Below are 27,381 nucleotides of genomic sequence, written 5' to 3'. Positions count from 1 at the left end.
CAACAGTCTCATAACAGCAAGGAAGCTGTTCGTCAACTTGTTGCTGCTTGTGTTCCAGCTTCTGTGTTTTCTGTCTGACGGAGGAGGGTGGTGAGCGAGTCTGTTTTTGTTGAATGTTTGTGTTTATGCTCATGTGTGTTTAAAGGGTGCTTAGGAGGAAATGATATACCAGCAGGGGAAGAGAGCTGAAACAGAAATGAACACTCAAGAATCAGAGGTAGCATGGTCACCCCCACGTCTTTGAAGTTCATGGCCCTACGTCGGGAAGGAAAGGAGGTAGACAATTTAGAAATTGTAATACGGATGTGACGTCACAATATAGTTAATAACCGAAGGAAAGGCTTGAGAGAAAAAACTGTGCGTCAATAGGTGTAGTGCTCACATGTGCACGACCAGGAGTTAAAGTCTGCAATAATGACCAGTCAGAAACTTACTTTGTCCTCTCATAAACTTTCTCTCTCTTGCAGATTATGTAAATCTGCAGCTCTATTCTGAGCCTCTGGAAAGCTCCCCACTTCCTGGGCACAGGAACAGATCTCATTGGTCATATTGCGTACTCCTCGAGAATTTCTCATCTGTAACCAACACCTCAAATAGGCAAGGGTGTCATGGGAGTGGTATTAGGCGTACAAGCAGCTGAGTGCAGAACAGACAAAATGCAGGAACAAAAACAGACAGAGATGGTTCCAGACATTCACATTCTGAAAAATGTCGCAGGAATTGTCAGCCTGAAGTTGATGAACGACCTTGATGTTCATATGATGGGTACAGAGGAAAGTATTGGAAAGAAATGTGGCAAGTTCTAACACAGATTTAAAAGTCAGTTGAAGACAATGCAGGACTTCTTCAAGCTGAAAGAGCAGGCAGGATCCCGTAATCGCAACGTCCGATTACGAATCCTGAAATGTTGGGTGGGTCAAGGTTGGTAATGTCCTCTGTTCATTCTTCAACTCTCACTTTGGGTGATGGTTTAAGCCGAGTGCACTTGTGGTACATGCTGGACAATAACATACAGCTAGTGAGGATTTGACTATCTTCAGATTTTGAACGATTGATTCAATAGTCGCAGCGGATATTTCAGCCCATTCCTTAACTCGACTCTGATTTTCCTTTGGGTCCCAGCATAAATGAATGGATTGATACAGGAAGTCAAGAAGACAAGCATGAATCCGGGTTCTTCAAGAAGGAATGAATCTTCACTTAAATCGGATCCTGAGAAGTAAGCAACCTTAGCAACTCGGACATAGATAATCGTTATTACAAATAACAAATATAACAGGATAAAAGTGCCTGAGATGGTGAAAAGTAAAAGAATTGATTTTCTTCGCTTTTCCATTTCGGGATCACCATGATTCATCCTGTGGTTGTGGACCCGCAGTCTCGTGCGGGCTCTGTTAGCCAATAGAATGTGTCTGACGGTCAGAATATTCAGCAGTAAAATCAGAATAAAGGGGAGACAAGGGTTTACAATCGGCCGGATCCAGTCATACACAGCCCAAGCTGGTGAAGTGTAAACTATTAACTTTGCCTGACAAAACCAAGGTATGTTGTTAACTATGTACGTGGGTTCATAACCAAAATACGCAAAGGCATTTTTTAAACAGGTCAGTGCAGACACAATTCCGATCACACGCACTGACACCTTCTCTGTGCAATACTTTATTTTTACCTTCTGGCAACAAATAGCCACAAATCTATCAAAGGTGAAAGCCACTGTGAACCAGGCAGAGCTGTCAATAGCTGCATAATTAAAGGCCAAACGGAGGCTGCATACTGGTGTGATAAACAGGAAGCTGTACGGGAAATAAATCCCAGCAATTCGGTTTAATATTACAGCAGTGACTAGGAGCATGAGATCCGTTATTGCCATGGACACCAGGTCGTACGTAATACATGCAGAGAGACCGCATCTTCTTCGACACAGGATGACAATGACTGCCAGATTAGCTGGAATACAGAGAGGAAGAGAGCCAGATGGATTGACATTCAGAATGTATGTGATAGAGGCATTGTGAATAGTCAAATTACTTATTCAACTCGAAAGGAAATCAGCAGCTTTAATGACACATTTCTACACTTCAGCAAAATGTTCTTGTTCCAAATGATTGAATGAATGACAATGTTGACATTTACTGTGCCAGCATGTAATCCAATGCTGTAATATATCCACGTTTATACCTGTTATAATTTTTAAACATTGACCCATAGTGACTATAGAAATAACACCATGAACTACATCGGCATGCTAATTATGGTATAGTTAATCTCCTCATTAACTGTGCACGAAACACAGCAGCCCTTCAAGTACAGAGAAATAATCATTCAGTAAGGCAGTTTTCGTAGCAGCACTGACACATTTGCATTTTTAAACGTGTGTGAGAATTCATCAACAGGGAGATAGTCTAATCCATAATGGAACTGGATTTATATCATAACAGATTAGCCCACATTGGCAGGACGTGTCGGCACAGACTGTTAGCAGAATAAGGGCACTGCATCACCCAGTCAAATAATCATGTCATGGAGTGTGCAGCTTTATTAATTTTCAACGGGGTAAGGCGTGGCTGGACGGCCTTTAATTACACCGGTAAAACGCATGAGCTAAAGGTATAAAATCGTGATATAATATCTATCCCAATGAGATGGTTGTGGGAGGGGGAGGATTGCTTGCTCAACATTCCAGGATGTGGAAGCTCCAGGCTAGACAGAGGAGGGGGTAAAAGAGGAAATGGTATTGCATTATTAGTTAAGGAAATAACTACTGCAAGAGGCAGTGGTGATATCTTGGAGCGAGTATTGAATGACGCTTTCTGGATACAGCATAGGAATAAACAAAAGGAACAGCCACTTCGTTAGATGTTTATTATAGACCTCCAGAGAGTCATCAGCAAATTGAGGAGTGGATTTGTACCCAATACACGGGGGTGTGCAAACATAATAACAAAATAGTTGGCGATTTCAAATTTCCCGACATGAACTGAAGTCGACGCGGTGTTAAAGGCTTGGACGGACAGGATTTCTTGAAATGTATACACAAGAACTTTTAGATCAATGTGTAAAGAGTTATACAAGGGATGGAGCTGTACTTGACCTAATTCTGGGAAATGAAGCTGGACAGGCAGTTGAGGTGATAATTGGGAAACTTTTTAAGGATAGCGATCAAATCATGATCCACTTTAAGCTTCTCTTAGAAAAAAAAAAGACACGTTGCAACAATATCTGTTTGATTGGAGAGAATAGCTCAGTTAATTATATAGTATCTCACTATGGTCGATACAGGAAATAAATAAAATAGCAGTAGGGCCGTTCATAAAGGAAATGGGAGGATACAAGTCAAACATGATCCCTCAAGGGTGATCCGAAGATTAACAAGCCCAAAGAACTCTGGATGAGCAAAGGTATTCAGAATACAATGCGAAAGAAAAGAGAGCTTTTTTATCTGGTACATGGGGACCAAATCAGTAGAAAATGCAGGGTGGAGCTTGAGAAAGCAATTAGGAAAGCAAAAACGGAATATGACAAGGCTCTGGTTGGTAAAAATAGGGCAAGTCTCAAAATCGTCACTCAGTATGTCAATTGGAACAGGATAACCAAGAATAGAATAGGACCCAGTAGGGAACAAGGGGGCAATCGGCGTGTGGGGCTAGAGGGAAAATGTTCGAGTTTTGAACCAATGTTGTATGCGTATATTCATCTGAGAGAATGGGGATGGACCTACGGAACCCAAGGAGAGAGAGTGCAAGATTCTTGGAGTTATTTAAAGTGTTTATGGGCTTAAAAGTAAACAAATAACTACGTCCTGATGAATTGTGTTCCAGATTGTTGTGGGAGGCAAGGGAAGAGTTGCAAAGGCACTGATCTGAATTTTGTAATTCCAATATGTGCCCGGAGGTGGGGTGCCAGAGGACCAGAGAACAGCTAACGTGGATCCAATACTGAGAAAGCGTTGTACAGAAAAGTCAGAGTACTACAGACCAGTGATCCCATGTCAGTGGTCGAGAAAATGTTGGAGAAAGTTCTGAATAAGAATATCTATCCCTACTTGGAGATACAAATGCTGCTCAAGGATAGGCAGACATGCCTATCAAATTTTGTCGACTGTTTGAGGAGATGACCAGGTGTATAGAGCAGGTAGTGCATCTGATGTAGTCCGTATGGATTACAACAAATCTTTTCACAAAATTGGTTCAGTTGTAGGAAGTAGAGTGTGGTGATTACAGAATGCTTTTGTTACTGGAAGCCAGTGTCTACTGGCATATCACAGGGGTCTGTGCTCAGTTCACTACTATTTGTCATTTATAGAAATACTATAGGTGATGTATGGGTGACAGGTGACATACAGTTTGGTCAGGTGGTTAACAGTGAAGTTCAGTGTCTCAGGCTACAAGAGGCGATGCATTTTGGAAAGAATAATTTGACAAGGAAGTACTCAATTAACAGCGTTACTCTAGGAAATTCAGTTGAACAAATGAACCCTGGCATGTTTGCGCATAAATCTCTGAAGGTAGAAGGGCATGTTGGTAAAATGATGATAACAGCAGGTGGGACATGTGCCTTTATCAATCGGGCAATAGGTGACATGAGCAGGGGAATCATGCGGGAGTTGCATGGAACATTGGCGAGTTCACAGCGAGAGTACAGTGTGCACTGCTGGTAGCCACATTACAGGATGGATGCGATTGTACTGGAGTGGGTTGTGGGAGGAGGCAGAGCAGATTCAGCAGGATGCAGCCTGGGATGGAAAAGTGAAGTTAGGAAGACGGGTGGATCGGCTTGGGTTGAATTTTTTGGAGCTGAGAAAACCGAGGAGCGGTCTGAGAATGTGCAAAATCAAGGAGTGAATGGACAGAATGGATAAGAAAGTAACTGTTCCTTTTAGCTCAAGGGTCATTCACTAGGGGACACAGGTTTAAGGTGACCTGTAGAAGGTTTCGAGAGAATGTGACGAATAACTATTTCAGTCTGGTGACGTTCTGGAATTCGCTGGGCGGGTTGATACAGGAGAGTTACCTCACATTCTTTAAAACGTACCCAGATGAGCACTAGACACGTCCTAATATTCAAGGCTGTGTACCAAGCTCTGGCAGATGGGATCAGTTTGAAAGTCAGGTGGTTCTCACCTGCAGAAGGGCCTGTTATGGACGCATGATACTATGACACAACGATAATAGCTGAATAAATTCACCCACTATAACATGGTCAATAAGGCAACATGATTTGGAGATGCTGGTGTTGGACTGGGTTGTACAAAGTTAAAAATCACACAACACCAGGTTATAGTCCAACAGTTTAATTGGAAGCCCACTAGCTTTCGGAGCGACGCTCCTTTATCAGGTGATTGTCCTCAGGCAACAGAAATGCTTTGCAGAAACAAAACAAAACATGATGCGAATTCACTAGTACTTACAGTGCCAATACTGCAATAAAACGCATTTATATCGTGAGGTGGCAGTAAATCGACAAATAACATAAATCAAACTTTGGAAGGAACTAAATGGAAGGCAACAGAAGACGGCATTTCGACATTAAACAGAAAATATCTCCCACATAATGAGAAGAAGCTGTGTTCATAAAGGGAAAGAATACATTACACGAATAAATGTCGTTAATTCAAACAGAATGACCTTATAACCTTTATAGAGGTGTTAAGACAGTGAAAGCATGAAAAAGATTCTTCTGAAGGAAAACACCCCAGTCTAATGAAGTAAATATACCGTGGAAGCAGAATAATGCATCACACGAAACGGGACATAGAGTATAGACATTTTGAAGATGCACGACTGTTAAAGATGAATAATCGATCCAGCTAACCAGTGATTCCCGCAGCGAGTAACTAACTACAATAATTACCTGGAAGGCCGATAGCTGCAAGGACGGGAAAGTAAATGGCAAACACCAGCCCTCTTGGTATTCCATGCATTTCTAAGACAAGGTCTGACCGTGTGCAACACAACATTGAAAACCTGGCAAATTTATACAAGTTTTCAGGCTCCAGGGAGTTAATTGAATTGTTTTGTTTTCATGGTAATCAATTTACTGGAAGGAAAGGAGTGGAACCAACTGTTGCTTAGCTGGTCCTTCTATTTTGATCAAATACAGTTTGGTTTTGCTTTTCCCACGGAATCAGAGATGTCTCTAAAATAAAATGCACAGCATAATGCAGGTTAAATTTATTCACTTAAAAACAAAAGCTGATTGTTTCCACACTGGAGCCAGACAAAATCAATGGGATTCACCACTGACTCCAGTGAGAAACGCAGGTTTTTCTTGAACAACGCAAGAAAGTTCTGGCACACTGCTCTCAGAGAGTGTGATCACCAGTTCGGCACAATGTGTTTCGAAATCTCTGTGAGATTAACTCAGACAACTGACTTTATTTTCATCCCGGATGGATGAGCATGTTAATGTACCATATCTTCATTGTACAAGGCATAAGTCTTCAGCTCTTCTCAACGTGTTCAGGTCAGAGTCGTTATATTCAGTATTGGGGAGGGTCGTAGTTCACTGGGAACCTATGCAGTCCATTGCAATTACGTTTAGTATCAATATGTCGCTGCCAGTTTGTGTGAATTCAGTCCACTGCAGTAGTTACACACTATGTCATTTTATGTTAGCTCCATTTACAATACCGCGGATTCACTCCAGCTCCATCTCATCGGTCATGAAATTGCCGACTTCAGCACGCTTAGAATCACAACACAAAGCCCAAAATATACTTTTTGTTTCTCGGCAAACAACCATGAAGAAAACAATTAATTGCTGTCAAGAAATTGAACAACGGTCTCATGTACAACAGATGAATGACGAGAGTAAGGAGTTATTATGGACAGTTTGATGGGATGCACTGAGCATGTGAGTGAAGGGAAGCTGATTTAATCTAATTTCCAGCACAAAGTGCCAAATTTTTAACTGAGCTTTTTTTTAAATTTTCCACTTGGCAGTACAGAGTTCTTGCATTGGCAAGTTCGTCCTGTTGCCTCTTGTTGCAGCAAACTGCTCTGGTGGTCCCAACATGACATTCCTGAGAACTGGTGCAGATGTAATTCCAAATAAGCAACATGGACATTAGATCAGATTCCCTGCAGTATGGAAACAGGCCCTTCAACCCAATAAGTCCACACCGACCCTCCGAAGAGCAACCCACCTAGACCGACTCCACATTTACCCCTGACTCATACACCTAACGCTATGGTTAATAGGAACTAATACTTAACACGATACGCAATTGCACTGACATGCTGGGCAAGTTAGCATGGCCAATTCCCCCTGAACTGCACATCTTTGGATTGTGGTAGAAAACCGGAGCACCTGGAAGAAGTCCACGCAGACACGATGAGAATGTGCAAACTCCACACACACAGTCTCCCCAGGCTGGAATTGAACCCGGGTCCCCGGGGCAGTGAGGCAGCAGTGTTAACCACTTATCCACACCAGACGATGCGTGGTGAATAAATTAACTCCCTCACATGGACACCTTGTCCCAATGCTGAAACATAAGGAGCCTGAAAGGACTAGAGAAGATCTATTCCACATGGCTACAGTCAAGAGTGTGAATTATCATTTGTAGCAGTGGTCAATGGACCACTAAGTGCTATGAAGTCGAAAGAGTGGATGATCACTTTAAGATAGCATGTGTTTTCTGATTTTAACTTACTGCTACAGCTACCAGTTTACAGAACAGCTAAGAGATGAGATGTTGTGAAATAAATATATGCGACAATTGGCTGTTAAATGTATTCCTGAGTGTATACAAAAGTTCAAGTTTAACCAATCCATTTAGATTATGCCCCTGGGTACCAAAACCCAGTTGCGTTTGAATGTTGGCAGATGGAGATTAATTTAGAAAAATGTGACTTACTGTTGCAGTGCGGAGATTGAACCTTTCTGCCAATTAAGCAGAAAGCTGCCCTCACCTCCTAATATGTTAAAACTGTGTCAGTGAAAGAAGATTGCTGATCTCCAACGCATAGATAAAAAGTAACAATTTATTTATTTAAAACCAACAGGCAACACTGAGCAAAATTAACAAACAGCACACTCTTATACCCGAACTAACCACGAGCCCTCTGTTGAACACAATTCAATTAATATGTTGTTCCAATAAAACAGTGAGAAAAGTTTACACCAATTAAATTTCTCAAATTTCAAGCAGCCTCTATGTTGTCTTCCTCTAGTGTTCCCGCTGGTCTTCTCATCCCTGAGTCATCTTCGTATTTTTCTATTGCTTTTACGAGAAAAGGCACCTTTTGATAGATAGTCTATCGGAGATTTCTTTGAGAGCAAGATGTTTATTTCTTTGGAGGACATCTGCTTTCCAGATCTACAGCATTTGCTCTGACCCCAACATTGTTCCCTCTCATTGGTTTTACATTGTCAATACCATACATTCAAACTCAACTGGGTTTTGGTACCAGCGGCATAATCTAAATGGATTGGTTAAACCTGACTTGTTGTATAAACTCAGGAATCTATTTAACAGATAATTGTCGCATATATTTATTTTGCAACATCTCATCTCTTAGCTGTTCTGTATACAGTTAGTTGTAGCTGTACGTTACAATCAGACAACACTTGCTGTCTTAAAGTGTCCATTCACTCTTTCGACTTCATATCACTTAGTGGTAAGTTTCTGAGGAGTGTTGCTGAACAATGAGACCTTGGAGTTCAGATTCATACTTCATTGAAAGTAGCGTTGCAGGTGGATAGGATAGTGAAGAAGGCGTTTGGTATGTTTTCCTTTATTGATCAGAGTATTGAGTACAGGAGTTGGGAGGTCATGTTGCAGTTGTACAGGACATTGGTTAGGCCACTTTGAAGTACAGCACACAATTCTGGTCTCCCTGCCTTAAGGAGGACGTTGTGAAACTTGAAAGAGGTCGGAGAAGATTTCCAAGGATGTTGCCAAGGTTGGAGGTTTGACCTCTAGGGAGAGGTTGAATAGGCTAGGGATGTTTTTCCTGGAGGGTCAGAAGCTGAGTGGTGCCATTACAGAGATTTATAAATTCAGATGGGCATGGATAGAGTAAATAGACAAAGTCTTTTCCCTAGATATGGGAGTCCAGAACTAGAGGGCATGGATTTAGGGTGAGAGGGCAAAGAATAAAAAGGGACCTAAGGGGCAACTTTTTCACACAGATGGTGGGGCGTGTATGGAATGAGCTGCCAGAGGAAGTGGTGCCGGCTGGTACAATTACAATACTGAAAAGGCACCTGGATGGGTATATTAAAGAGAAGGGTTTAGAGGGATGTGGGCCAAATGCTGGAAATGGGACTAGATTAATTGAGGATATCGAGTCAGCATGGACGAGTTGGACTGAAGGGTGTTTCCATGTATACAACTCTATGATTCTAGTGACATTGTTATAATAATAAATAATAATAATAAGGCTACTAATATTGATAATAAAACAATAAGAACAGCAGCAGTGTTACCAGGAAATAATAGGAGTACTGGCAATAACAAGATAGCACTCGTGCCTGGCTCATCGCCCGCTGATTTTAATTCCATAGTGGCTTCCACGAATCTGGACAAAAGTGTTGTGAGGGTGCAGACGGTTAAAAAAAAAGACAAGAGAACTCGAAGTTAACAGGACAGATTTCAGAATTGTACTTAGCATTCATTCTATATTCTTTAACTGACACATCAGGGAAGATTTGAAAGCAAATGCACGCTGGAAGTGAGAATTCATGGGACTTGGACAAAGTAAAGCTTAGTTCATACTGTCCTATTCCTAAAGTTGCAACTTTAACCAATAGGTGATTATGGATATTTCACCTTATTCTTCAATTCAGAAATGAGTTTGCCTGTACAAATGAATGATTGATGCAAACACACAATAATTGAAGCATATATCCACTGTGTTGGTGGGCAAGTGTGAAATTACTGAAATCAAAAACTGTAGAATAAAAGACATTCGCAATTTACAATATACGTAATCTGTACAGGCTGTAACAAAGATAACAGGGCGAATCTGTCCCAGATGAGGAAGAGAAAAACAATGTTTCTCCATTTCTGAGTCCCTCTGGTTCTCCAAGTTGGTTTGTGCCCGGAGTCTCTTCTGGGCGACATTGGCCGCTAGAATGGGTCTGACAACCCGGACATTCAACAGTAAAATCAGAATGAAAGGTAGAAGAGGTGTTAAAATAGTCCAAATTCAGGATCTAAATTAGAGTGGTGCTGGAAAAGCACAGCAGGACAGGCAGCATCTGAGGAATAGGAGGTATATACAGGCATATATACAGTCCATGCAGATAATGTGCATTGGCAAATGCCATGCATGTGCATTGGCAAATATTGTCGATTACATACATTAGTTCACACAAAAAATACATATGTATCAAATAAGTATTAAAATCTCAATCCAAATTAATATTGTCATGGACCAGACTAATATATATAATATTGTTATGGTCCAGATCAGACCCCATCAAATTATATTAAGAAGATCGCCGAGAACCCAAATTTTTCCGAGTTTTAAAAGCAAGTGTAAGGTGTGTTACAGATGCAATTTCACTGGTCAAACTACCAGGCTTGATGCAAAACACATGAATCCTTGCACTATAGTTAAAATGCAGACCAAGGAAAGATGAATTGGAAAAACAGCACTGTTAGAAAACTACAGGTGCAATTTTCAAGTCCAGGACGAAAAAACATCTAGAGAAATCTCTGTGAGAGATAACTCAAGCATTTTCCTCACTCTCTTCACTCTCTCAGCAGAGCAGGTAAGGGCTGTTTGGCAGTGGCTGCTTGAAGGCTCGGTGACGTTTGTTTAACTGTTTAAATTTGAATTTTTTTTTAAAAAAAGCGCGGAGCAGACCCAGAAGCTGGTGTAGCGCAAGCTTACCTGGGTAAGTTTTTTTTGTTTTTCCCCTATAAAGGCACGCAGCTTCAAGGCCTCGGCCTCACTCTCTCAGCAGAGCTGGGAAGGGCTGTTTAGCAGTGGGTGCTTGAAGGCGAGGTGACGTTTGTTAACGGTTTGAATTTGAATTGAAAAAAATATGTCGCAGAGCGGACCCGGGAGTTGGTGTAGCGCAAGCTTACCTGGGTACGTTGTTTTCCTATAAAGGTGCACAGGAAATCATGGCTCACAAACTTGACTGGGTTTTTTGAAGTCGTAACAAAGAGGATTGATAAGGGCAGTGCGGTAGATGTGATCTATATGAACTTCAGTAAGGCGTTCGACAAAGTTCCCCGTGGGAGATTGGTTAGCAAGGTTAAATCTCACCGAATACACGGAAAATGAGCCAGTTAGATTTGGAACTGGCTGAAAGGTAGAAGGCAGAGGATGGTGGTGGAAGGTAGTTTTGCAGAGTGGAGGCCTGTGATCAGTGGAGTACCACAAGAATCGGTGCTTGGTCCACTACATTTCATTATTTATGTAAATGATTTGGATGTGAGCATAAGATGAATAGTTAGTAAATCTGCAGATAACACCAAAATTGAAGGTATTGGCGAAGAGGTTTACCTTGGAGGACAACGAGATCTTAATCGGGTGGGCCAATGGGCTAAGAAGTGGCAGCTGGAGTTTTATTTAGATAAATTTGAGGTGCTGCATTTTGGGAAAGCAAATCTTAGCAGGATTTATACACTTAATGGTGAGGTCCTGTGGAGCGCTGCTGAACAAAGAGAGCTTGGAGTGCAGGTTCATAGCTCCTTAAAAGTGAAGTTACAGGTCGATCGGATAGTGGAGAAGGCGTCTGAGATGCTTTCCTTTATCGCTCAGAGTGTTGAGCACAATAGTTGGGAGGACATTGGTCAGGCCACTTAAGGAATATTGCTTGCAATTCTGTTCTCCTTACTGTCGGAAAGATGTTGCGAAACTTGAAAGAGTTCAATACATATTTACAAGTATGTTGCTAGAGTTGCAGAATGTGAGGTATAGTGAGAAGTTGAATACGCTGGGACTGTTTTTCCCTGGAGTGTCGGAGGCTGAGGGGTAACTTTGTAGACGTGTACAACATCATGAGGGGCAAGGATGGTATAAATTGAACTGGAGGGCAGAGTTTTATGATGAGAGGGAATAGGTATAATAGAAAGCCAACGAGCAATCTTTTCACATAGAGTGCGATACGTGTATGGAATGAGCTGCCAGAGGAAGTGGTGTAGGTTGGCACAATTGCAACATTTAAACGGCATTTGGATGGATATATGAATAGAAAAAGTTTTGGAGGATATGCCCAAGGTGCTGGAAAGAGGGACTAGATTGTGTTGGGATATCTGGTCAGTATGGACGAGTTGGACGGAAGGGTCTATTTCCATGTTATATATCTCTATGACTCTATGACTCTTATTCCTCTGTGAAAGGTTCAGCCGCCTGGGACTGTACTCGCTAAAATTTGGAAGTCTGAGTGGGGATATTAGAGAAAAATACAAAATGATGAAATGGATAGATAAGATAAAGGTCGACAAACACTTTCCCTGCTGGGTGAGACTAGGACTAGGGAACATGGACTCAAGATTAGGAGAGTAGATTTAAGACAGAAATGGGGAAGAACAGAATCTCCCAGAAAGTAGTGAATCTGTGGAATTTTGTGCCAAAAGAAGTCGTAGAGGCAACATCATTAAACATATTCAAGAAACAATTGGATTGGGTTTTCATGGGAGGGGAATTAAAGGTTATGGAGATAATGCAGGTAGGAGGAGCTGAGATGATGTATAGATCAGACATGATCTGAATGAATAGCAGAGGAGGCTCAATGGGCCAAATGGCTCACTGCTGTTGCGATTACTATGATACTAGCAAAGTCTGTGACTGGTTTGCATATTCAATTGCGTTGGCTTCTGGGTTCTTGAATATGGACAGTCTACCAGTCACAAACAATCCTATAGAAACTGTTCCATCGCCTCAGATCTGCACTGTCCCACTTGCTATTCTGGGTGCTTATAAGCCAGAAGGAGGAACACAGCATTGTATTCTGATATTCTGAAGAACCGACGAGATATGGCGTGGTGGGATCCTTGACTGTGTACCGTGGTTGTTCAGATGGATCTGTAAATATAGTGAATGCGGCTGTCTTCATGATTCAAACCAACTGAAGAACTCATGATGGTTTCAAAATCTTATCAATTGCAAACTTGAATCACTGTAAAAAAAATTGCTTTCATGTGTTTAGCAAGACAGTGTCTCAGGGTAACATTGTCGTTGCTGCAATCAAGTTCAAGATGTCTGCTCTTGATTTGAACAGATGATGATCTGCAACGTTTATCACGATATCGAGATTGAGAGAAGTGTAACACAATGTTATCATCCCATAAGGTGCTAACACTGAGCAGATTAGATCACAGAGTGAAATCTTACTTTTGTAGGGAAGTGATATCCCGGTTCGATCATGGTTTCCAGTTGAGGAACATGTGGATTAACTTCCATGGCACGCAGTCTTTTCCACACTTGATAATTACATGTTACTGGAGTGGCATGGTTATTTACGTCAGCCAATGTGTTCTTGAATATGTGCCAGTCTCCCAATTCCATGATTACAAGATTTATTTTTGAAGTTTTACTGTGTCAGATTTTCAGTACAATTATTCCCACAATGCAACAAATTTGTTGACAATAAATAAGCAACAATTTCAAAAATTAGTCATTTCCCCATAAATATCATTTGCAGCCTTCAACCCGAATGAAGTATCACTGCTATTTCGCTTTGAGATGTCTTACTGAAACAATTAGCTACACCTTTACCAGATGCTGTTCTTTCTATTTATTCCAAGAAAGCAGACCAGATCACAAACTCCTCTCGTTCCAAAATCTGGCATTTGAGAACGAGTCTGATTTTCCAGTTCTGATTATCTGAATTTAACTTCAGTTCCAGCAGCTTAAAGATTGCCTTCACAGATGAGAGCCTCACTGCAAAGAAAGAAAAACCTGTCCTGTTAATAACATGAGATATTTCTTCTGAATTGGACCCGTCCTTCCCTTGTGGCTGTGTCTCATTGTAAGGTTGCAGACGTTCAAATTTATAAACGGATCATCAGGTATTCGCTTCAGTACCTTCCTCGGGACTTGATATAAATTACACAGTCCCCTGAAATCGACGACTTCAGGGAAATGGTCCAAAAGAATTTCCGGCCTCTTGTTATGTTGTGTAGAGCATCATAACACATTGTTTTATTGCGATCAGACCCTAAAGGCATAAATCACTGGCCACTGTTCTCCACAGCATGCATTGCTGTTGGAAGATTTCTGTTCGCAGGCAGTCATGAATTGGCTGACTATTACTTGACAATGTCGACTGATGCCAACTTATATAACTTAGGATGCATTTTGAAAGTCGAAGATGTTTAGGAAGTAAATGGGAAACCCTGTGTGTGTGTGTGTGTGTGTGTGTGTGTGTGTGTGTGTGTGTGTGTGTGTGTGTGTGTGTGTGTGTGTGTGTGTGTGTCCATATGTTTCATATAATCCCTAACTGCAATGCAATCACACACTATCTCGAGAAATATAGATTCAATCAATGAAAATTTTCTATACACACTTAGAACTCTGTACGTAGTGCTTCCAATTCAAATCTGTAAATTTCAGATTGGCTGTTTAAATGATAGGTAGTTACTCAGATGAACACAAAATAATAAATTAGCTTAAATCACAATCAACATTGTCTATTGTCCATGATTAACAGAATGTTTTGTGGTGAATTGAACTGAGATGTCAATGTTGGCCAAAAATATTCTGATGATTATATCTAAATTAGGCTTACAATCATCTTAATATTCTTCACTTTAATTCTGACAGGATGGGACGATAGTCAATTCGGAGTTGCCACAAGTGAAAGCCAGCCGCCATGATTCACAAAGTCTGCAGAATTGACCTTGCAACAACAGAAAATGGAATGTCAAATGGAACTTCCCGAACTCATTAATGTCTGTCGAGACATGCTGCTTCCCACTGCAACGGTTCATATGAGTTCATATGGGAAAATAAATGTTGCGAGTTCTGACGTAGATTCAAAAGGCAGTTGAAAACGATGCAGGACTTCCTACAAGCCGAAAGAGCAGCCAGGAATCTGAATCGCAAAAGAAGTGAGTGCAGAGCTTTGCAGTACCTGATGTTGTGGTTCTGCTCGCCGAGCTGGAAGTTTTTGCTGCAAACGTTTCGTTCCCTGGCTAGGGAACATCATCAGTGCTGTTGGAGCCTCGTGTGAAGCGCTGCTTTGATGTTTCTTCCGGTATTTATAGTGGTTTGTTCTTGCCGCTTCCGGGTGTCAGTTTCAGCTGCAGTGATTTGTATGTGGGGTCCAGGTCGATGTGTCTGTTGATGGATGTTCTTGCCGTTTCCGGGTGTCAGTTTCAGCTGTAGTGGCTTGTATATGGGGTCCAGGTCAATGTGTCTGTTGATGGAGTTTGGGGATGAATGCCATGCTTCTAGGAATTCTCTGGCTGTTCTCTGTCTGGCTTGTCCTATGATAGTGGTGTTTTCCCAGTCAAATTCATGTTGCTGGTTGTCTGAGTGTATGGCTACTCGAGATAGCTGGTCGTGTCGTTTTGTGGCTGGCTGATGTTCATGGATGCGGATTGTTAGCTGTCTTCCTGTTTCTCCTCTATAGTGTTTTGTGCAGTCCTTGCATTGTATTTTGTAAACTACGTTAGTTTGGCTCATGCTGGGTATTGGGTCCTTTGTTCTAGTGAGTTGTTGTCTGAGCGTGGATGTTGGCTTGTGTGCTGTTATGAGTCCTAAGGGTCGCAGTAGTCTGGCTGTCAGTTCTGAGACGCTCCTGACGTATGGTAGAGTGGCTAGTCCTTTTGGTTGTGGCATGTCCTCGTTCCTCGGTCTATGTCTTAGGCATCTGGTGATAATGGTGCGTGGGTATCCGTTTTTGGCGAATACCTTGTATAGATGTTCCTCTTCCTCTTTTCGCAGTTCTGGTGTACTGCAGTGTGTTGTGGCCCTTTTGAATAGTGTCCTGATGCAGCTTCGTTTGTGTGTGTTGGGGTGATTACTTTCATAGTTTAAGACTTGGTCTGTGTGTGTTGGTTTCCTGTGTACCCTTGTGGTGAATTCTCCGTTGGGTGTTCTCTCTACTAACACGTCTAGGGATGGGAGTTGGCTATCCTTTTCCTCTTCTCGTGTGAATCGGATTCCTGTGAGTGTGTCGTTGATGATTAGGTGTGTTTTTTTTTTCTATATCTGTGTTTTTGATGATTTCAAAGGTGTCATCAACATATCTGATCCAGAGTTTGGGTTGGATTTGTGGTATGGCTGTATGTTCTAACCTTTGCATAACTGCCTCTGCTATGAGTCCCGAGATTGGTGATCCCATGGGTGTTCCGTTGATTTGTTCGTATATCTGATTGTTGAATGTAAAGTGTGTGGTGAGGCACAGGTCCAGTAGTTTAAGTATGCCGTCCTTGTTGATAGGTTCTGCCTCCTGTGTTCTGTTATGTATGTCCAGTAGGTTGGCTATTGTTTCTCTGGCTAGGGTTTTGTCAATTGAAGTGAACAGTGCCGTCACGTCGAATGATACCATGGTTTCTTCTTTGTCTATGTGTGTATTCCTGATGACGTCCAAGAATTCCTGTGTTGATTGTATGGAGTGTTTGGATCCGCTGACTAGGTGTTTCAGTTTTTGTTGTAGTTCTTTGGCCAGTTTGTATGCTGGTGTCCCTGGTAGTGATACTATGGGTCTGAGTGGGATGTCTGGTTTGTGTACTTTGGGTAGTCCATAGAATCTGGGGGTGTTGTTGCTTTCAGGACTAGCCACTCTACCATACGTCAGGAGCGTCTCAGAACTGACAGCCAGACTACTGCGACCCTTAGGACTCATAACAACACACGAGCCAACATCCACGCTCAGACAACAACTCACTAGAACAAAGGACCCAATACCCAGCATGAGCCAAACTAACGTAGTTTACAAAATACCATGCAAGGACTGCACAAAACACTACAGAGGAGAAACAGGAAGACAGCTAACAATCCGCATCCATGAACATCAGCTAGCCACAAAACGACACGACCAGCTATCTCTAGTAGCCATACACTCAGACAACCAGCAACATGAATTTGACTGGGAAAACACCACTATCATAGGACAAGCCAGACAGAGAACAGCCAGAGAATTCCTAGAAGCATGGCATTCATCCCCAAACTCCATCAACAGACACATTGACCTGGACACCATATACAAACCACTACAGCTGAAACTGACACCCGGAAAAGGCAAGAACATCCATCAACAGACACATCGACCTGGACCCCACATACAAATCACTGCAGCTGAAACTGACACCCGGAAGCGGCAAGAACAAACCACTATAAATACCGGAAGAAACATCAAAGCAGCGCTTCACACGAGGCTCCAACAGCACTGATGATGGTCCCTACCAGGGAACGAAACGTTTGCAGCAAAAACGTCCAGCTCGGCGAGCAGAACCACAACAACGGATACCCGAGCTACAAATCTTCAAACAGATCTTTGCAGAACCTCCCACACGCGACGAATAAATACACATTTAAACGTACAATCTAATCAATATTTATATACATAATTCCAACCATCACTTAATGCAGCATTTGAAATTATACGACTCATCAACGTCCAATTACAAATCCTGAAATGAGGGGTGGGGAGCGGGTGCAATGTCCTCTGTTCAGTCTTTGGGTGAAGATTTAAACCGAGTGCACTGGTAATGTGTATGACATGGTCAGTAGGTGAACATGCTGGACAATAATGTACAGCTCTCGAGGATTTGACTATCTTCAGGTTTTGAATGATTGATTCAATAGTCTCAGCGGATATTTCAGCCCATTCCTTTACTCGACTCTGATTTTGCTTTGTGTCCCAGCATAAATGAATGGATTGATACAGCAACTTAAGAAGACAAGCATGAATCCGGTTTGTTCAAGAAGGAATGACTGTTCACTTAAATCGGATCCTGAGAAGTAAGCAACCTTAGCAACTCGGACAAAGATAATCGTTATGACAAATAACAAATATAACAGGATAAACGTGCCTGAGATGGCGAAAAGTAAAACAATTGATTTTCTTCGCTTTTCCATTTCGGGATCACCATGATTCATCCTGTCGTTGTGGACCCGCAGTCTCCTGCGGGCTCTGTTAGCCAATAGAATGTGTCTGACGGTCAGAATATTCAGCAGTAAAATCAGAATAAAGGGGAGACAAGGGTTTACAATGGGCCGCATCCAGTCATACACAGTCCAAGCTGGTGAAGTGTAATATATTGATCTTACACTGCATAACCAAGGTATATTGTTACCTATGTACATAGGTTCGAATACAAAATACAAAAAGGCATTTTTTAAACAGGTCAGTGCAGATACAATTCCGATCACGCGCACTGCCACCTTCTCTGTGCAATACTTTACTTTGACCTTCTGGCAACAAATAGCCACAAATCTATCAAAGGTGAAAGCCACTGTGAACCAGGCAGAGCTGTCAATTGCTGCATAATTAAATGCCAAGTGGAGGCTGCATACTGGGGTCATAAACAGGAAGCTGTATGGGAAATAAATCTCAGCAATCCGGTTTAATATTACAGCAGAGACGATGAGCATGAGATCCGTTATTGCCATTGACACCAGGTAGTATGTAATACATGCAGAGAGACCGCATCTTCTTCGACACAGGATGACAATGACTGCCAGATTAGCTGGAATAAAGACAGCAAGAGAGACAGTCAGTCTGACAGACAGAATGAATGTGTGTGAGACTGTGTGAATCTAAAAGTTACATATTGACTCCAAATGGAATCACACATTTTAATGATGCTGTCTATTTTTGTGATGAGATCTTGATTTTTACAGCAGTGATATTAATGAACGTGTGTAGCAGTGAGTAGAGTGTGTTCTTTCTTGATTATATGTGTTTTTAGATATATCTCTTGATTAAACTTCAAATATTAGCCGCATTTATTAATCAAACCACGGGGCAGTGTTTTGTCGAGAAATAAGACAGTGTTATTTTCTGGTCTGGAGATTTTGAAGGAGCAAAAATGTCCTTGAGTATAGTGATTAGCACTTCATGCCAGATTTTGGAGTTTAAACAGAGTTTAAGATTACTGTGGATTACATCTACCATAAATGCTGTTGGTTGCGAAGCTTATCCGATCGAATGCATCTGTTGGAGAGACATTTAGAAGCAATGAGGAATTTGCAACAACAACAGGATGTGTTGGATGGCCGTTATAGGAAGGGGGGAAAGTCACAGCCACAGTCACATAGGTGGGTTAACTTCAGGAAAGGTAAGAGAGATAGGCAGCTTGTGAAGTTGTCTCCTGTGGCTGTATGCATTTAAACCAAGTATTCTGTTTTGGAAAATGTAAGGAATGAAGGATTCTCAGTGGAACGTAGCACGAACAGCCAAGTGTCTGGCATTGACACAGGCTCTAATGCAACGAGGTTGTCGTCCAGTTCCAAGAGATCAATTGCGTTAGGGGAATCTCTAGTCCGAGGTATAGACAGACGTTTCTGTGGCCAGCAGCGAAAAATCAGAATGGTGTGTTCCAGGATCAAGGATGTCTCTGGGTTTGGTGGGGGGGGGGGGGGGGGGCGGCGGGGTGGGGGCGGCGTTGGAGACTGTTCTCAAGGGGGTGAGGGGACAACAAGAGGTTTTGTCGACATTGGAACCAATGACATAGGAAGAGAAAAAGCTGACATTCTGAAGGGTGATTACACAGAGTTTTGCAGGAATTTGAAAAGGAGGTCCTCAAGAGTAGTAATACCTGGATAACTCCCGGTGCTACGAGCTAGTAAGGGCACAAAGAAGAGGATAGAGCAGATGAATGCATGGGTGAGGAGCTGGTTTTTGGGAGAAGGCTTCCCGTTTTCGGATCATTGGAATCCCTTTTGGGGTAGAAGTACCTATCCAAGAAAGACGGAGTGAACCTAAATTGGAAGGGAACTATTATATTGGCAGGGAGATTTGCTAGAGCTGCTCAGGAGGATTTAAACCAGGAAGGAGGCGGGGCGGTGGCGGGGGGCAAGGTGGGACCCAGGGAGATAGTGAGGAAACTGATCAATGTGAGACTGGTGCAGTTGAGAACAGAAGAGTGTCAAGCAGTCAGGGCAAGCAGGGACAATTTCAGAGGAATAAGTTAAACTGCATTTATTTCAATGCAAGGGGCCTAGCAGGGAAGGCAGATGAATTCAGGGCGTGTTTAGGAACATGGAATTGGGATATCATAGCAATTACAGAAACATGGCTCAGGGATGGGCAGGACTGGCAGCTTAATTTTCCAGGAAAGAAATGTTACAGGAAGGACAGAAAGGTAGTCGAGAGAGTCGAGAGAGAGAGGCGTTTTTGATGAGAGATAGCATAACAGCTGTGATGGAAAGGATACACCAGATCTAAAACTTGAAGTTCGAAATTGGAGAAAGGCAAATTTTGACGGCATGAGGCAAGAACTTTCAAAAGCTGATTGGAGGCAGATGTTCATTGGTAAAGGGATAGCTGGAAAATGCAAAACTTTCAGGAATAAGTTAACGAGAATCCAGAGAAAGTATATTCCTGTTCGAGTTAGAGGAAAGGCTGGTTGGTATGGGGAATACTGGATGACTAAAGAAATTGAGTGCTTGGTTAAGAAAAAGAAGGAAGCATATATAAGGCTGGCATATGATAGATTGTGTGAAATCTTAGAAGACTATCAAGGCAGCATACTTAAGTTTACTTAAGAGGGAAATCGGGAGGGCAAAAAGGGGACATGAGATAGTTTTGGCAAATAGAATTAAGAAGAACCCAAAGGGTTTGTACAAATGCATGAAGGACAAAAGGGTAACTAGGGAGACAATAAGGCACCTCAAATATCAGCAAGTCGGATTTTGCGTGAAGCCGCAGAAAATGGGGGGAATAATAACCTAATATTTATTCCGGAAAAGGATATAGAAGATATAGAATGTACAAAAATACATGGTGACACATTGCAAAATGTCCATATTACAGAGGAGAATGCGCTCGATGTCCTGAAATGCATAAAGGTGTTTCAATCCCCAGGACCTTTCAGGTGTACCCCAGAACTCTATTGGAAGAGAGAGAAGACATTGTGGGCCACTTGCTAAGGTATTTGTATCATCGATAGTCACAGGCGAGGTGCCGGAAGACTGGAGGTTGGCTAATGTGGTGCCAACGTTTAAGAAGGGTGGTAAGGACAAGCCAGAGAACGAAAGACCAGTGAGCCTGACGTCAGTCTTGTACATATATTTGGAAAGGCAAGAACTGAATAGAGATAGTCACCATGGATTTGTGCGTGGGAAATCATGTCTCACAAACCTGACTGGTATTTTTTGAAGAAGTAAGAAAGAGGATCGATGAGGGCAGAGCGGTAGATATGATCTACATGGACTTCAGTAAGGCGTTCGACAATGTTCCCCATGGGAGACTGGTCAGCAAGGTTAGATCGCAAGGAATACAGGGATAACTAGCCATTGGACACAGAACTGGCTCAAAGGCAGAAGACAGAGGGTGATGGTAAAGGGTTGCTTTTCAGACTCGAGGCCTGTGACCAGTGGAGCACCACAAAGATCGGTGCAGGGTCCACTGCCTATTGTCATTTGCATAAATACTTTGGATGTGCGCATAAGAACGACAGTTCGTAAGTTTGCAGATGACACCAAAATTGGAGGTGTAATGGACAGCATAGAGAGTTACCTAAGATTACAACAGGAACTGTCCCAGATGGGCCAAAGGACTAAGAAGTGGTAAATGCAGTTTAACTCTAAATGAATGTGAAGTTCTGCAATTTGGGAAAACAAATCTTAGCAGGACTCATACAATTAACGGTAAGGGAGTGTTGCTGAACAAAGATATCTTGGAGTGCAGGTTCATAGCTCGTTGAAAGTGGAGTCGCAGATAGATAGTTTGGTGAAGAAGGCGTTTGGTCAGAGTATTGAGTACAGGAGTTGGGAGGTCATGTTGCGGCTGTACAGGACATTGGTTAGGCCACTGTTGGAATATAGCGTGCAATTCTGGTCTCCTTCCTATTGGAAAGCTGTTGTGAAACTTGAAAGTGTTCAGACACGATTCACAAGAATGTGGCCAGGGTAGGAGGAGTTGAGTTTTAGGGAGAGGTTAAACAGAGTGGGACTGTTTTGCATGGAGTGTCGGACGTTGAGGGATGAACTCATGGAGTTTTACAAAGTCATGAGGGGCATGGATACGGTAAATAGACAAAGTATTTTCCCTGGGGTCGGGGAGTCCAGAAGTAGAGGGCATAGGTTTAGGGAGAGGGGAAAGATGTAAAGAGAGCTCGGGGCAACGCTTTCACACAGAGGGTGGTACGTGTCTGGAATCAGCTGCCAGAGGAAGTGGTGGAGGCTGGTACAATTGCAACATTAAAAGGCATTTTCAAGGGTATATGAATAGGAATGGTTTGCAGAGATATGGGCCTGGTGCAGACAGGTGAGACTAGATTTGTTTGAGATATCTGATCGGCATTGAGGGGTTGGACTGAAGGGTCTGTTTCCCTGCTGGATATCGCTATGACTCTATAACGTGTGTCAAAGACAATTGAACCGACAAATAACATATATTGGAAGACAAAGAAAAAAACGTATATTCATTGAAAGTAACACAAACTCAAATAGAAACTATCAGATGACATCGCTTAATTGATGAAAATGCTAACGTGGTTTTATATCTAAACTTTAAGTATGAAGACGAACAATTCCGTTGATAATGTCTCAGTGGCTGCTTCCAATGATTTGCTGTGAAATTGTTCACTCTTGGGCAAGTTTGGCACACAATGTACTCAACACTCCTGTGTGTTTTCCTTCAGATGCTCCAACTTACTCCCATAGTCCAAGGATGTTCAGGAGAATTAGATTGGCCATGCCAAATTGCCCGTATTGTCCAGGAATATGCAGTGGATTTGAATTACCCTTTATAAATGTAGAGTTACAGGAATAGCAACGGATGAGCCTGGGTGGCATGGTCTTTGCATATTTATTGGGGAAGTGGCTTCTTTCCACACGCTGTGGATCGTCTAATTCTGTGAATACATTCAACCAGAATGAAGTGAATAGCGATTACATTTGTCCAAGTACATCGGCATAGGGAAACTAATGAAATGCTGAGATTTTCTCCGAAATACTTGAGACTTTTGGTGTCAATCTGGAAATTGGACATGGCAGACGTTGCAGACTAATTTGGATATATCGACTTCTCCGATGTAACGCTTCCTTGGTTGTGCATTGGGTGGTACAAATAACTGATCTCTGTCATTCTGTTATGATTAGGTTCCCTACAGGGGTGTGGAAACAGGTCCATCGGCCCAACTAGTCCACACCGACCCTCCAAAGACGCGCTGTGAGGCATCAGTGCCAACCACTGAGCCACCGTGCCGCCCCACAATAATTAAAACTGAAAACATGCAAGTGATATTATCAACTGTGATACATATTTAATGCAGAGAAGATATGAACAACGTGAAATAATGTCCAATTGAAGGACGAGAAGGAAATCTCAATTCAGCAGTAAGAAATTCAGAATCTTCAGTGATAGAACATGTGAAAGAGGAGTGATCGGTTGAAGCAGTGACTATTAGTGACAGAGGACAGAAATATTGTTTTGTGATGTCTGGCCAAACGCATACCAGTCAGTATGAGGTGTTGTTCAGATTACCCACGTACCCATTAACCTTTCAAGACTTAATGATGCTCCTTCAACAAATTGATCCGAAAACTGATTGAGATAACTACGATTAACATGACAGATGACATTTGATCTATTCACCTACATTATGAACGTACATTGCGTATTCCACAAAGAAATGCAGTGAGACCCAAACATGAAACTTCTGGTCAATGAGCAAAACTACTACTGACAATCGTTCAAGTCACGTCAGATGGAGAGAATTTTCTTGTTTCAGCCAAACGGATCACTGACTAATTTGATATTTACTGTGTCACTGTCGAAGTCAATGTTGTGATAGATCTTCACTTATATAGTGCTATCATGAGAAGAATTCACTTATTGTGAAGTCATAGACTCGCTAACATTAACGGCATTTAAATGGGCATTGGATAAACACGCGGATGAAAATGCAAGAATGTGGGTTAGATGGCTTTCAGATTGGTTGCACAGGTCGGCTCAACACCAAGTACCAAAGGCCCTGCACCACGTTGCGTTGTTCTATATTGCATGCGACAATGGAAATGACACCATGGGCCCACATCAGCATGCTAATTATGGTGCAGTCATTCGCCAATGAACTGTGTGAAAAATGCTGTGGCCCTTCATTTACAAATAAGTAATAATTTGATAGGCACGTTTAATTGCAAACATGACATCATTTGCAACAAAGCTTTTATCGTGTATGAGAATTTTTCTTCAAGAATATTGCCAATGCCACAATGGAACTGAGTTCACATCAAAATAGTTTAGCCTAATTCGGCAGCGGGGAGGGGTCACAGACCGTTCGCAGAATAAGGGCTTCGCATTGTATGGGAAACAATCAAGTCAATGAGAGTACAACGATGTCAATTTTCATGGGGTTAAGGCATGGCTGGTTGGCTTTTACAGTAATTCTGAGAGTATCACAGACAGATAGATAAACTAAAGTCATGAAAGTCTGAGATTGTAACTATCCTAACGACATGGTTGAGGGACGGGCAGGGTTGATAACCTGACATTCCAGGATATAGAATCTCCAGGCGACAGACAAGGAGGTAAAAGAGGAGGAGGTTTTGCAGTACTAGTTAAGTAGTCAATTCCTGCAATAGCGAGAGATGATATCTTGCAGAGTGCATTGTTGATTTCTGGATACAGCATAGGAATTAAGAAAGAAGTAAAAGGCGTCATCTGCATTGTGACGTGTTTATTATAGACTTCCGGAGTTTAGGCAGGAAACTGAGGAGCACATTTGTGCCCAATACATGGAGGTGTGTAAAAGTAAAACCAAAGGTTGCAGTGATTTCATCGTTCCCATCGTTAACTGCTGTAGACACAGTGTTAAGGAATTGGATGGAGTGGATTTCTTGAAACGTGTCGACAAGATATTTCAGAGCAATATGTACAGATTGCAAAAGGGACAAAGTTGTTTTGGAACTAATTCTGGGGAATGTGGGAGTGGTGGGTGATCGCATTTTCATGACAGCGATCGAAGCATGGTAAAAATTAAGCTTCTTTAGGATAAAAACAGACAGTTATGTTTAGAAAAAGGAAGTTTTGGATTGGGAGGGTGCAATAGTTAAATAAGGAAAGGTCTGTCTAAGCGAGATGGAGGAGAAATACATTTGGATCGGTTCAAAAGGAAATGGGTAGAATACCACGCGTCCTACCGTGGTAACAAGATAAACAAGCCAGGAGGGCCTGTGGATGAACTGTGGGTGCTTTTATTAGAGAGAGGTCATGCCTTTCAAATTTTATAGATGTTTTGAGGATATTCCCAGATGTGTACATGAGGGTAGTGCCATGAATGTCGTTTCTTTGGAGTATAACAAAGCTTTTGACAATGTCCACATTGGTGACTTACCAGAAAGGCATAAGCACATTGGAAACAAGGGAATGTGATCAAGTGGATTCAAAATCGGTTCATTTCCAGGAGAATAATTCGGAAGGTTAGATCACGTGCTATCCAAGCAGAGCGAGATGATTAAACTCAAAGTTGACTCGATAGCAGGGCGCAGCGAGAATGGTTGTGGACTTCATGCCTATGACTAATGTTGTGCCAAAGGAGTAGGTGCTGAGATCTGTGTTATTTGGTATTTCCATAAATGATCTGTATGCGAATGCAGGAGGCATGATCAGTAAATTTGCAAATGACACAAAATTAGGAGGTATTGTTGATAGCGAGGAACGTCATTAAAAGTTACAGAGGGATCTTGGTCAGATGGGGAAGTGGGAAGACGACTGGCAAAGGGAATTCAGTACAGAGAAATGGGAGGTGTTGCACACAGGAAAGTCAAACCACGGCAGAACTTGTACAGAAAACGTTCAGTTCCTGAATAGAATGAGAAAGTGAGTACTGCAGATGCTGGAGATCCGAATCAAAGGGTGCGGTACTTGAATAGCGCAGCTGGTCAGGCAGCATCCGAGGAGCAGGAGAGTCAACGTTTTGAGAATATGCATTCCTGATGACGAGCTGATGCTTGAAACGTCGACTGTCCTGCACCTCGGATGCTGCCTGACGGGCTGTGCTTTTCCAATAGTACAGATCCTGGCGAGTGTTGCCGAATTGAGGAGTACATGTACATTGTCCGGAGAAAACGGTTACTAAGGAAACAGAGTGGTGAAAAGGGATTTAGCGTGCTAGCTTCATCAGTCGAGACGTTGAGTAAAGGAAATGGAGCATTATGTTACAGGTGTCTCAGTTATTTGTGAGGTGGCACTTAGAGTATGTTATCCATGTTATACAAAAGACATTGCGACACCTAAATATATTATTACAAGAATGTATGCTCTTAATTCAGAGAAAATGACATAATCAAATTGAATGAATTATAGATGCGTTAAGACATTGAAAGCATTTTAAAAACATTCCAAACACAAACACATCAGCCAAATGAAGTAAATCTACTCAGGAAGTGGAATAATACATCACATTAAATGGGACAAAGAGTAAAGACTATTTGAAGATGGATGACTGTAAAAGTGGAGAATAGATGCAGCTAACCAATGATTCCCGCAGCGAGTAACTAACTACAATAATTACCTGGAAGGCCAATAGCTGCAAGGACGGGATAGTAAATGGCAAACACCAGCCCTCTTGGTATTCCATGCATTTCTAAGCGAAGGTCTGACCACGTCCAACACAACAATGAAAACCTGACAAATTTATACAAGGTTTCAGCCTCCAGGGAGCTAATTAAACTGTTTTGTTTCTACAGTAACCAATTTACTGTAAGGAAAGAGGTGGCATCAACTATTGCTCAGCTGGTCCTTATGTTTTGATAGGTTAGTTTTTTTTTCATAGAACCAGGGAGGTGTCTAAAACAATGTCCGGCATAATCCAGTTAGTGTTTTGTCCTCTTTAAAAAGATGCTAGTTGATTCGATGCTGGAAACAGACCAAATCAATGGGATTAATCACTGACTTCAGTCAGAAACGCACATTTCTCTTGAAAAACGCAAGCAAGTCCAAGTAGACTGCTTTTCCCCGCCCCCACAACTACCCCAAAGTCACCAATGACCAGTGTCTTCGTCTTGCAGACATTCATGTACCGATTGGCATTTTTACCCCATGTGTGCAAGCACTCTATCTTTTACCCGTATTCTTTCTCACCTTTGTTCGTGATCTTGCTTATGATGGCGGTATCATCAGTGATGTTGTAGATGGGGCTAGCACAGAATATGACCACACAGTCATTACTGCAGAGGCAGTGTAGCAATGGGAGTGGAGTGGCGAATTTGAAGATTATTGTTTGGAAAGTGTGGGTGCCCATTCACAAAGATTGTTGTCTGTGGTCAGGAAGTCAAGGGACCACTTGTTGAGGGT

This window comes from Hemiscyllium ocellatum, chromosome 27, assembly GCF_020745735.1.
Source record: "Hemiscyllium ocellatum isolate sHemOce1 chromosome 27, sHemOce1.pat.X.cur, whole genome shotgun sequence".
NCBI classification, from domain to species: Eukaryota; Metazoa; Chordata; class Chondrichthyes; order Orectolobiformes; family Hemiscylliidae; genus Hemiscyllium; species Hemiscyllium ocellatum.
The sequence above is the reverse complement of the archived record's forward strand: the minus strand, read 5'-3'. Positions refer to the sequence as shown.